This window comes from Rhipicephalus sanguineus, chromosome 5 (assembly GCF_013339695.2).
Source record: "Rhipicephalus sanguineus isolate Rsan-2018 chromosome 5, BIME_Rsan_1.4, whole genome shotgun sequence".
NCBI lineage: Eukaryota > Metazoa > Arthropoda > Arachnida > Ixodida > Ixodidae > Rhipicephalus > Rhipicephalus sanguineus.
In genome coordinates, this window is record NC_051180.1 from 164,717,203 (window position 1) to 164,730,385 (window position 13,183).

The 13,183-nt window shown below is 42.8% G+C and overlaps 1 long non-coding RNA gene across 1 annotated transcript; it reads right to left on the bottom strand.

The window, feature by feature from the left end:
- Nucleotides 1-8,634: 8,634 nt before the first annotated feature.
- LOC125758469 (uncharacterized) lies at nt 8,635-12,535 on the bottom strand. The gene is made up of 3 exons (XR_007416106.1): nt 12,396-12,535; nt 10,154-10,251; nt 8,635-8,792 (listed from the first exon to the last, which is right to left on the bottom strand). It is a non-coding gene; the product is annotated as an uncharacterized LOC125758469 (long non-coding RNA).
- Nucleotides 12,536-13,183: the final 648 nt, after the last annotated feature.

Below are 13,183 nucleotides of genomic sequence, written 5' to 3' on the forward strand. Positions count from 1 at the left end.
GACGCAGATGAGTTACAGCTAAACAAAAAAAAAAATTAATATGTCATTTTCAGAGCTCGAAACTCGCGTATAAATACTACTTTCAAACTACGTTTTCAAGACTCATTGCTTGAAAAGACGAGCAGTATTAAATTTTGGGAGTATTTTTTCAAGATCATTTATCGTGGAATGACCACATATCTACCTCCAAAAGAAACTGTCTCGAACAATCGGTGCACTGTGGAAAGTGGGATCTTTAATTCCAAACATACTGATTCCAATTATATATCATGCTCTAACTCAGTCACATATGCAATATTGCTTATTGATCTGGGGATCTGCTACGGAAAGTAATTTAGGTAAACTAGAAGTTTTGCAAAAGAGAGCCGTTCGTGCTCTTGAACGCCCCCCTTTCAATGATACCACATCTCCATATAAAATTAAGTATAAACTAGTTCCAGCAAGTCTTCTTTACACAGAAAAGCTCTCACCTTATATGTTCATGCAAATTAAATATGTTCATGCAAATTCAAACGACCACAGACCACAACCTACGTGTGATAAACTATAAACTACTTAAGACCAGAACAAATTACGGGACGCAATGCTTGAGATACAAAACTTCTAGGCTCTTAAATTCAAACAAAGAACTGTTAGATATAATAAAAGAATCGTCCTGTTTAACAGTGTATACAAGAAAAATCTGCAAATTCGTTAAATGTGTTGCACATTGTTGTGTTGTCAGTGCCAATGACTGCAGGTGGAATAATATGTTGTTTGTTACTTATGCTAGTTCTGTCACCTATGTTATTTATTGTACTAATGTTAATCGTGTTTATGCTATGTTTATGTTACTCGATCATGTATTTATTGTCTACATAGCTGGGTTTTTTTAATTACGTTGCTTCGCCGAGCACTGATTGTACAGGGGTCAGGGCCTCAGTCAGGCGCATGCTCACGCCTTTAGCCCTCGCCCCTTTGGTCTTCTGTAAGAAAACTATCAAACGTGTGAATGTTTAGTTTTGTACTAAAAATGCTTACTGTTACTGCGCTGCCATTTACAGTGCCTCCTGGGTCCAATCAAGCTGCTGACGGCAGCTTTTAGCAGCAGTCTGTACTAGAAGAATAACAGCAGAGGACCTTTCTAGTTTTTACAAGAAGAATAACATGGATGAAAGTGTAAGATCATTCAGTCATACTTTGGCAACGGGTCCCTGCTTGGAGACTAGGAGGTGGGGAAGGTGAAGTCACTACGAAAATCAGGTAACGAGCATTCGACCCTCAATTTTTTTTATTGGCGCCATTATGCCCTACGGCATAAGGTGAATAAAGAGAAAGAGTTCAGTTTTGCGGATAAAGGCCAGGAGCGGTCGATGCAAAGGCCCGTGCGTCCAGCGCGTGAAGTCAGGTGGTCGACCGGGGCGGTAGTCAAGGCCTCGTAGGTGGCGGGTGCGAGCCTTGTGAAGGCCCGGGCAGGTAGAAGGTGATAGATCATTGTCTCTGCCGCTGGGGCAACGCAGAAGGGGCATGTCGTTGGGGGAGGCTGTGCACCGGATGTCCATGCAGCCCGGATAGCAGGAGCCAACGCGGTGCCCACACGAATGCTCCTGAGCATAACCTCCTCTCGGCGAGTTAAGCCACCGGGAAGGTCCGATCCACGCGGAGGCCGATATATCTCATCAGCAATCAACGAGATATTTGAACATACCCTATTTTCTAACAGCTTTCTTGAATCTAACTCATTTTCAACAGGTTCACATCCCCGCTTCCGCACAACTTATTCTTTTAAAACTAAACTCGTATTACCCATCAACAAAGTCAACACGATTTTTGACCATGGCTATTATTTAATCAGGAGTCACTTATTAATTATCGAATAATAAATAATTATCCGTTTAATCTTACCCTACAATAAATTTCGCTCTGTTTCATTAACAACTAATTATTACCTGTCCTCCTTTATTAACAAACACTAGTCTTTTTTACATAAGAGTGATCCTTGCTTCCATTACCTGACGATGTTGTTTACGTAAGAACACATGACTATTTTTGCTACAACTTCCCTCACAGGAAACGTAGCCGAAATTTTTGTACCAAGAGCGAAGCTGCTTAAGTTATCGGTAACTTGCGCTCCATCGTGCAAAACTCCACCGGTCGGTATGCGTCGCAGGAATAGGGTACAGCAGGTGCGATGGTTAAACCAAAACTCTTCTCGGCGAAGTAGAAAAAAAGAAAAAGAGAGAGAGAGAGGAAGAAAAGGACAGAAAGAAAAGACTAAAATAGAGAGACATAAAGGGAATACTCGTAAAAACAGAAAAAGATAGAAAGACAGAGAGAGACATTGAAAGATAAAGAAAGAAATAAAAAGAAACAGACACGAAAAAGAGACAGAAAAAACAGAGAGCACAAAAGAAAGAGAAAGAAAGAGGGTAACAAAGATAAACAAGGAAAGAGAGAGAAAGAATCAGAGAGAGAGAGAGAGAAAGAAAGGAAGAAAGTGAAATAAAGATGAAAAGAGCGAGAAAAAGACAAAATAGCGAGAGCGAAAGCGATAAATAGAAAGAAAGATTACAAAAGAGACATACAACAGACAGAGAGAACGAGAAAGAAAAAAGGAGAAAGAAAAAATAAAGAGAAACAAAAAAGGCCATCCAGCTCCGCTCTTCCTTCAGGCCTGGCACCACTAGGGCGAAGCTGCCATATTATTTTTAGAGTAAAAGATTGCTTATTTCGAAGCATTATCGAGTCATAAAATGACTCAGAAAATGTTATTGAATAAATTAACGACACAGCACTCAATTTACGTATCAGTTCAATGGACATCGAGTGGTGAGACATTCAACTGGCCGCCGAAAGAAGTAAATTCGCATATTGAAAGCGACCTCAACGACCATTCAGCTTTAGTGTAAACAAAATTGATTTAGAAAGGAAATCTTCTATTTCTGTGCTGTAATAAATGCTTATTCTTGGTTTTACATGGTGTTGATTTCATCCTATTACCTCTGAAGTGTAGAATTAGCAAATGTACTTTTCGCGCCACAGTCTTGAGTAGAAATGTGTTTTTTTTTTACAAATGTGCAATTCAGTGTAAGCCTTTGTGAACACATTCAAAACCGAATACCTGGTACTGATGTTACATATTTCTATGAACCTTTACATGCCTTCCACTTCGCACTCTTCGTTGCTTCAATATAGGGCTAAAATACTCAAAACTGAAGCTGCCTGCTATTTGCGTGTGAACATCCCTAATTGGAACTCATTACAGCGGCCTCATAAAACTATCGAGCTTAAGTAATTGTGGTGTGAGTATATTACGGAACATGTGCCCTGCTTGCATGCATGATATAATCCGACGCAATTATTGCTAATATTCGCATTCGATTAAATACTAGGGTAGATTCAAGAATATAGCTCTTGCTTCTTTTCTAACTTAGAATATACTGACATAAACACTTTTTGGTTAGTTGGGAAGTATTTCAATAATGATCATATGAGAACTTGAGATTCTCTATGATTATCGGCATGCTGTGCCCAGCGCTACGACGCATGCGCCATTGCACTCTGACTGTTAGAGGTCAGGTGACCATTGACGAGTAAGAACATGGCAACGTGTGCGGGAAACAGGGCCAAGTTGTAAATGCCAAAATAGTGACTCCTTGATTGACTCCTAATGCTACAGGTAATGTGACACACTCCGTTATGAAGGTGGAGCACAATGAAAGAGTAAAAAGGTGGTTTAATAAGGTGTTATTTCATAGTAAAAAAGGTGTTATTTTAAAGGTGTTTTTTTCAAAGGTGTTATTTTAATAGTAAAAAGGCAGTATTTTGTAAATAAAAGGAAACGACCCCGTTGCAGCCAACACGCGCGATTATACACCTTATACGCCTGTAGTCAGCAAGTGCATCATTTCGTGATTTCCAGTGCCCATAAAACAGGTAGCTTGAATACGTGCAATATTATTACATAATTTACATTATTTAATCCCCAACTTTATGTGGCGAACGAACTATTTTGTTCATAGCGTTCTAGCCATTCTTTTTTAATCTTGGACTCATGTGGAGCAAGCATTGCGTGACTACACAAAGTTAAGCGCTAATTAAAAAATTATTCTCAACATTTTTAACACGAATGTGTTTTATGACGGGGTCCACCAAGACTTTCATGATGTATTTCCGTCACGGAAGTTCGACAGCAAAAATGAATGCCATGAGATCGCAAAGAAAAAAAACTGTAAGAAAAAGTTCCGTTGACGGGAATCGAACCCATGACCTCTCGGTCCGCGACGACGACTGGCGGGAGTTTAGCTCACTGAACTACCGCCAAACACATTACGGAGGCGACATGAACGCGCCTTTTATCTTTCACACTTGCCTCTCCCAGGGATCTTGGATGGATGGATGCTATGAGCGTCCCCTTTATAACGGGGCGGGGACATCTGTGCCACGAGGCTCGAAAAAAAAAAATCACAGCATATCCACGGAGTGAATGATGATGAGTGGGCGAAGCTGCGGAGGTTCATCGGTAAACCGTGAATCTTCCGTGAATTCTGCCCAGTACATCACCGACGTGAGATCGGGCGCGTTTATACACTCTTAGAAGAAAGGGCGTCAGGGCACTCCCTTTGTGAGAGTTTTGGCTTGTCCCGCTGGGCACTCCCTTTTCCGGGGTGAAACAACTCCCTCTAGACAGGGAGTGATTCAACGCCTCCTCATGGAGTACAGTACTCCGTCTGCGATAGAGTGAAAGCACTCCTCCGAGGGAGTAAAGCTATCACGTTGAAACAGCTTTGAAATAAAATTAATCGAGCACAGAAAATGGCACATTCATACGCGCACACATTCACGCAACCAAAACACGTAGAGCGCTCGCAACCGAAACGCATACATTAGAGGATTTTAGTCTGTCCGGCACCGGAATACCGGGTGTGAACTGCGCATACGCACGCCCGGTAAACATGGCCGCGCCGCTGAAAGCGATTGCCGTCCACCTCGAATCTATCAAGTGGTCGTCGCGCGCTCTGTCGCTCGTTATCTCCGAACTGATGCTTTTATTTGCTTTAGGTTCACGTCCTGAAGCTTCGACAGCAAGGTATTCGTGTCGATTCGGCACCGTTTTCGAGAGCCGTACTCAAATAATCAACGATGTAGACTTAGCGAGCGACAATCCCGGAATCTCGAAGGTCATACATTATGTATCGGTTAGTTGTTTTTATCCTCCATAGCTGGCGCAACTTCACGTGGCGGCAGCTACGGCACACAAAGCGGCTGCGAAAATTTTGGCACTGGAACAGCGTTTCACGGAATAATTTCTGTAATGCATATCTCTAGGCGTAATTAGAAAATGCACATCAATGTAAACACGCACATATGACAACACATACAAATCGCACACGACACAGGAATCGAACTCATGACCACAAGCACCGAAAGCAGACACTCTAACTACTACGCCACAGAGCCACCGCGTGCTTCGTTGACTTTTCACGGCCTTATATATTTACCAAGTGGTTTGCAACGAGAGGGCGGAGCTTGCTACTTCTTTTTTGGATCATCGGCGTGTGTTTGCGCGTAGATTAGGTTAGTAAATAGTTAGCGCGGCGCCATGAACTCACGAAGGCCACCGTTAGCACCTTCAGCTCCGACTTCTGTTCGTCGTTTGTCGTGCCGCAAGAGAAATGATAAACGTGTGTTTTTTGTGTGTTCACCATACATCGTGGATGTCTCGCTCGCCCAAAAATTTGCCCATACCGGCGTGAAAAGTACCTTTAGATAGCGAAACTCACGTATGTGTATTCTACGAGCGTGTGCTGTTGGAGCAGTTTTGGTTATTTTTGCCGCGAGCTGCAAGTGTCGGCAGTGCGTTCTCAGCTGTTCGAAGACCATCATATGTCGCATATTTTTGTTACATACGTCGATGTCAGAGTTCCAAGGGTATTTTAGCGTGCACCTATACAAGCCTGTGCATTTATTGCGCGTGTAGGTGCTGATGCGATCTGCACGCAGGGTCAGCGGCACCTCTGAGCAGTTAGACGAATATTTGCGTGATGAGCACTTACGCGCGCTGAAGCACGACATACAGTGCTTCTGAATTAGTCATAGTCAGTATTTATTTGCTTTTATACTCGGAGACTAGCTACCTTTTACTAAGTAACCCTTACTCTTCCGTATCACGCCGTCGTTCAAATGTATGTCGAAGGCGTCCACCAGGTTAAGCACGATGTCCATTAATTCGCGAGTGACAGGTCTCCCTTAAAATAGAAAAGATAATACTGTTGCGCCTCTGTATTGCGAACGTCCGCGTGTAGTTGGCACTACTCCTGAAGAGATTGTGCAGTACCTATTTAAAAAAAAGGCATTGTATGCCTCAGTGAAACAGTTGTTCTTCAGAAAATAAGGTGTCATTTTAATTAGGATATTTTTGTCACGGCAGGACACAACTTTACTTTTTCGTGATTCAGGACAGGGGCGTAGCCAGAAATTTTTTTCGGGGGGGGGGGTTCAACCATACTTTAGGTATGTTCGTGTGTGCGTTTGTATGTGTGCGTGTATATATACACATGCAAAATTGAAAAATTTCGGGGGGGGGTTGAACCCCCCCAACCCCCCCCCCCCCTTGGCTATGCCCCTGATTCAGGATTACACATAGCACGAACATGAGTGCAGCAGATAAATAAAAACTGAAAAAAGTTGGTGCCATGTGCACTCCTACTACCTCTTGTACCTGTAGTTGATGTCCAAATCTACTATACAAATTATGCGACCATTTATAAATGATCAACCCATCTATGTTCGATCAAAGTTGATCTGTTTCCGTTTACTGTCTGTCGCTTATTTGCACGATGTTTTGCAAGAATCATCGGTTCAACCCATCTGGTAGAACGCAAGCATTATCTGTAGCATACAATGGTTCTCAGGGGGGGGGTGTCAGGGAAGCTATTTCTGGGGGTCCGCGAAACGTATCTTCGAAAAACAAAATACGCCTTTTTTGAAGAAACAATATGTCCAATAACAGCGGCCCCCTCCGTTTTTTTTTGTTTCACCGCATAACGGTTATGCATTGCGGCGGAGCTGACTTGTACCTTCCATGAGATGGCTGTAAAGTTTTTACTGCAATTTTCTACCACCTGTGATTTTCCAGGCTTGCAATTTGAAGAGAAAGCGTAGCGAGAAACAGCTGAAATGTGGCGACAGAACAACTTAGTGACAAGCTGTCGAGATTGAATTGGCGTGGCACTTTAGTTTGACCATTCTTTGCCACGGAGAAACGCAAGGCACCTATTTCACGCTGCATGTCGTGCTAATTTATAAGCCGCCCCCCCCCCCCCATTACCTCTCACTGCAAGGGGTCCCTCATCACTTCCACCAGTCCACAAGGGGTCTCCAAAACATCCATGGCTGAGAACCACGACCTATATGTCAAAGCATGAACAATTTCTTTTACATGTACAAGGACTTTTTTGTTTGAATGCATTACAAATTCTTAAAACTTCAAATGATACAACAAATGCTGGTTGTAGTACTTTATTGGAATCAAAACAATAAGATCCACAATGTCAATGTAAATTATACATTTTCATCTACCACAGAACCTATGCTCATTATTGAACAGATGAAACAACATACACAATGCAACTTGAGCACTAAGTCACAGCAGTAAAATATTATGAAAGTATAGTTCAAAAATTCATCACAAAGCACGACACATACACTTCGCAATGCCAGTATGCAAGTACAATCCAAAGAGATGGCATGCACAGCAGTGGCGTAGCCAGGGGTGCACACCGGGCCTACCCCCCCCCCCCCCCTCGAAAATTTTTTTTGCTATGGCATACAGAGTCCAAAATGACAGTTGACCACATCTGCCTGCCCGGCTCCCACTTCAAATCAAGGAGTCGCCCCCCCCCCCTCCCGAAAAAAGATTTCTGCCTATGCCCCTGATGCACAGAGAACTTGGTGTCTGCTTACACATGAAGGCAACTCGATAAGTAATAAAGGCTTGCAACACTTACGCATGTTGGTGTACCATTTTTCTGATATACTGCATTAGTTTGCCCTCAGGCATGAAAACATGTTACACATGATTGTGCAGTTCAATTTTTCGTATAAAGACCTGTGGTGTCGACCATAGATCCATTTGCCAAGGTTTGTAAACACAGTCGCCTTTATTCACATATTTTCAAGAAATAATGTAAATTTATAGAGTTATTTCGCAACCCTATTCACCGTATTATTATGCATAGGTAGTAGACCAATGGTTACAATATTTAAATGCCAGCTAGTGCCATCCAATTCGACTGCAAAATTGGTTCTTCGTCACCTTCAACAGCTCAACTTATGGCTCGTGCAGAAGTACCACATTGAAAATGAATCCGAATACCATGACAGGAAAGTTACCTCGGAGTTAGGCAATAACATGCTTTGAATTAAAAATTGCCCATCAATACTGGTGGTGGCTTGGCACATTAGAGCCAAGGACTGGAGATGCCATGAGGTTGAATAAAAATTGAACAGGGAATAAATAATGGCTGTAAAACAGTCAAGAACCATGCTTAGTAAATTAATGAGTTAACATTCAGCATCTTTTCAAGCCATGTAAAATTTTCAAATGCACACTGTTATTGGAAAGTTTGGACTCAGCACCGTGCATAACACAGTGCAGCAGTCCAAGTGCTGACAATCCTAAATACTGAGAGATGTACAAGATCATCAGTATAGTATACTGTAAGGCACAGGAGTGTTCACGGAAGAGACCGTCTTGTAGACAAACAGGTAGGCCAGAACTGTTGCTGCTTTGCCAAAAGTGTTCAGTCTTCCTGAAAAAGATATCAAGCAAAGAAGTCCATTAAACTTTCTGCATCCATACAAAATACCCACTTGACTTCTCTTACTGCAGACTTTTTCGAAACAAACACAAAAATACAAAATTAAGAAGCTGCCAAGTATTTTCTTGCGAGATATTCAATGAGTGTGCAGCACACTTTCATTCTTGTAATATCTAGAAAGACGCAGCATTATAATAAAGAAAGACGAGGCTCATTTGCTTGTCCATGTTTTGCTGCCATGTTTTTATACACATAGCAAAAGAACAAGGTACAATAGCTAGTGTGCAGTGTTGCTTGTTGTTTTGTGTAAGCAACTCCTATTACAAAAATAATTCATTTATCCTCAAAACTTAGTGCATGTCCTCCCAATTAAATTATTTAAGATCCTAGGCTAGACGGGACAAAATATAGATATATAGTACTTATGAGGCATGCCACAGTGGACAGCCTCGATTTTTCAATTTACATTTAAATATCAAACTCTGTTTATGCCAAAGCAGCATCTAGATGTCTTTCTTACAGCACTTCGGACTAAACCAGCGGTGCACATAGCACCTGCCTGTAAGCACTGCACCATCCTGCTTCTGCCAACTATGAAATGCGTGCACACTGAAAATTTTCTATGCTGCTTACTGCTTGCTATTACTTTAAATCTCCCCTAGCCAACACAAACTAGACAACCAATGCAGCCCATCCTATGTTAGTCCTGTTGTGACTCACAACAGGACTAACATTTGTGTCGCAAATTGTGAACGGTTTTGAAACTACCAAACACAAAAATAAAGTTAAACACCATAATAACAATGCGCTGGTGAGCTTCAATGTATATCGATGTACATGCCACTTCATTGTTAAGGTAACGCATCACAATACTGACCGTTTGAAGCAAAACGGGAATGCGAGCTAGTTGGCGGGTAATAGGAGAGGTTCAAGTTTAGGTATATATTTTCTGCTGAAGCAATAAAGGTTTCAGTTGTGAGTAAGCGCTCGTGCTGTGCACTTTCTTGTCCTTGTCTTCTTAGCACTGCCGTTATATAAGTACTGACCATTACACCAGGAACACTATGAATCCCTCACAATACAGTCAATATCATGCTACAGGTGTCTATTATCGAGGCACCCCACTGTAAATTCAATATAGTGTTATGGCGTGACAGAGTGCAGGTGCAGATTCTGTACACTGTATCGGATGACTGAGATAAGAGCTACCATGAAATTGGACTCAAAATAGTGATACTCTCAATGTTTCTAATGTATCAATGACTTGCTTCATTAAACACAGGTATGCATTGCACAATTCAGAAATGGATTCTATTTGATCACTCTCTCCTAACGAGATTGCTGCTACCAACCCAGGTTCTGTGAAGCATCCAGATGAGCTTCGAGAGTTCTTATCAAGCTGCTGGTGTCCACAGCTGCATAGCGTTGCATGTGCCATCTTGAGCACCATCTGCAAAGAAAAAAAGAAATGTACAGGTTTTTTGCAGTGACTCACTATTTCATGCTGCACTAAACAGCTGTAAAGCACACCAATACCCAATTCAGATAACCGGCATAAATTCAATTAGACGTCCATGCATGAAACAATCTTTTAACTCTAAATTTATTATCCTAATGCACTCGAACACCAAGAACTAATTCAGTACATAATACAAAACTGGCAGTGTAGATAAAGCGTTTTTTTTTATCTCAGGGAAAACAGATTCCAGAGCTGTTTCATTGCTGCTCCCGTTTGATGTTAGCATTGAAAGTGCTGCTGTGCTTCTTATGCAAAAGTGAGCTTAGAGACAGGCTTTACGAGGCATCATACTCTTCTTTCCTGTTTTGTTCTTTTTCTGTAAAGTTTCTTTTGTATTATCCTTTATTCCTCGTACCCTCTTCCTTTGCACAGCATGGCCAGCCAGTTTAAGAACTGGCTAACGTGCCTGTCTTCCCATCCATTTCTTTCTTTCCTTCCTTCATTTTAAGTCTTGCAGCATTTACATATATACACATCAACTTCAGTAGTGTAGTGTAGCCAACTGCACAAACATTCATAACCTACAGCCAACCTACAGCCAACATAACCTACAACTATAGCCAACCACAAATTTCACTGCCTGTGCGAGACTAGAAAGAAAATACTTGCAGTTTCAAGTTCACTCCGCACCTACCATTTTGTCAAAAACACAGCATTTGAGTTTCTGATAAATTAAGTTGTTTGCCGTGTATCATTCTAATGAAAGAGCTCCAAGCAAAGCAGGATAAAGCACGGAGAAGGTGCACAACAGCACATCCTTTGAGAATTTGCAATAGAGTCATCTGGTGATCTGCGTGCCATTGTCTACTGCTTCTGGTGCTGCACTAAACACACTATTTACATTCATCAAGAAGTATGAAGGTAGGAAGCTTACATATGACTTACAGTAAACCATAAGAAATGACGAAAGGTGTTCTGTTCTTGGTGAACATAGTTTTTTTTTAACTGTGATAATGTTTAATGGCTGCTTAGCCTTGCTTCAAAGCTTCATAATAGTCTTATGAGAGTCACATTTTTTTTATGATTGTCCCTCTGCCATCAGTATTGCATTGAGCTGACTTGCACTGATGTGACTGAATAAGCCTGGCACACCTCACACATCTTCAACTCGATGAGAATATTCACATGGAATCCAGGAGAGTTCAAGATGTCACTAATTATGTCACAAAATTGTCACTAATTAAGTGACAATATTGTAAAATGCACGTGCTTCACCATAAACGCTGTCACTTAGCAGACAACTTTCACATAATATGGCCATAATCATATCTCTGCAGCATAATGTATTCGCTCCAGTCCAACCTAATGACGTAATTACCCTATGGTATGCTGTTTTTTTTTTTGTTTAGAGACGAACAAAGTGCGCAATGCAAAATTGTTATCGAAAAGTATTCCCACTTACTAATATTAGGGAGTTTTGGAATAGCGTACGCCAAGCCCGTAGCCACAGGGGAAGGGGGGGGGGGGAGGGAAATTCTGATGGAGGGGGGTGTTTTACCGAAAATGAATTATGAAAATAGGCGTTTTTCTAAAAAAGTGAAGGGCGCAACGAAGGGCCCCGGAAGTTTCGCCCATCTGTTTTTCTTTAACGTGCACTGACATCGCAGAGTACACAGGCGTTTAGCGTTTCGCCTCCACCGAAATTCTACCGCCGCGGCCGAGATCGAATTTCGGGTCGGCGGCCGAGCACCGCAACCATCGTACTACCGAGGCTGACAACTACAGCTGATTCAAATGAAAACAAAAGTTGCCCTTAATGCACACATGCCGGAATGATAACCGCGGCCTCTCGCTTGTTTATATTTTCTGAAAGCATGCTGCCGCATTCACGCTTTATGGCGAGCAAAGAAATTGTATAGCACAAATTGTCTTCATTGAGGCGTACCCGCTCTTCGATAGAGTGGCCGTGCAAAGCGTGTGCCTTCACAAAAGCTTTTTAAACGCGCATCAGGCATCACACGTATGCGCGTGTAATGCTTTTACATTCTGCTTTTTATTGTACTTTCCACGCGACACACTGTGCAGCACTACACACGTGTGCGCCGCGAAACTGAGAACACAGAAGCACCACTTACCGTTCGCATTTCCGACTGTGCCTAACCAGGTGCTGGCCGAACACGCATACACGGAGGTGCAAGCACGCTTGAGTCTCCAGACCATCATGAAACCAACACGAACATGCTCACAGTACGGGATGTTGCACTGCCGTCGCTAAATGCCGTTCACGTCCAGCGTTGAGATCAGAGTCGCGCACACACAGGACACGGGCACGCACAGCCGACACAGCTGAGCAATTCGGAAACTTCGATGACCGGGCACCGGGAGAAAATGGCGAAGGCAGCGACGGGCGACGGCGAGACTTCGACTTTAAGCACGCACGCTTCTCCTCTCCTGGTGTGCGTGTGTCTGTTTTGTTTTTATTTTGTCTTTCCTCGCTCGCGCATGCGTCGGAAGGTTGCGTTATCGTGTTTCTCGGCGGCTCATGTAACAGCCCTCCCGTTTAGCGGCCGCTTGAAGGAAGTCGCGTTTATATATATATCTGTTATTTTGATGCGATAGCGTCAAAGAGCTCGTCTCGCAGGAATTCCGGTGTCGGCGGCGTCGGCGTCATTGGTTCTGAGCGAAAGAGCAGCGTTGGTTGGTCGTGAGCGAAAATTCGAGGTAGATACAAAGAGAGAGCTAGAGGGCGTTTGCACTTTGGCTTTCCTTGCGGCACTGTGTATATGTCTCCATCGAGAAGCGAAGGCAAGCTATTGGCGGCGAGATCGAGCAGAGTCGCCGCCTGACGGCTACTGGCTGAAGCGCGCCTAGTGTGGATTGCTCCCTGCGTCGTCTGCTAGCCACGTCGTGTTTGCATGTGCGC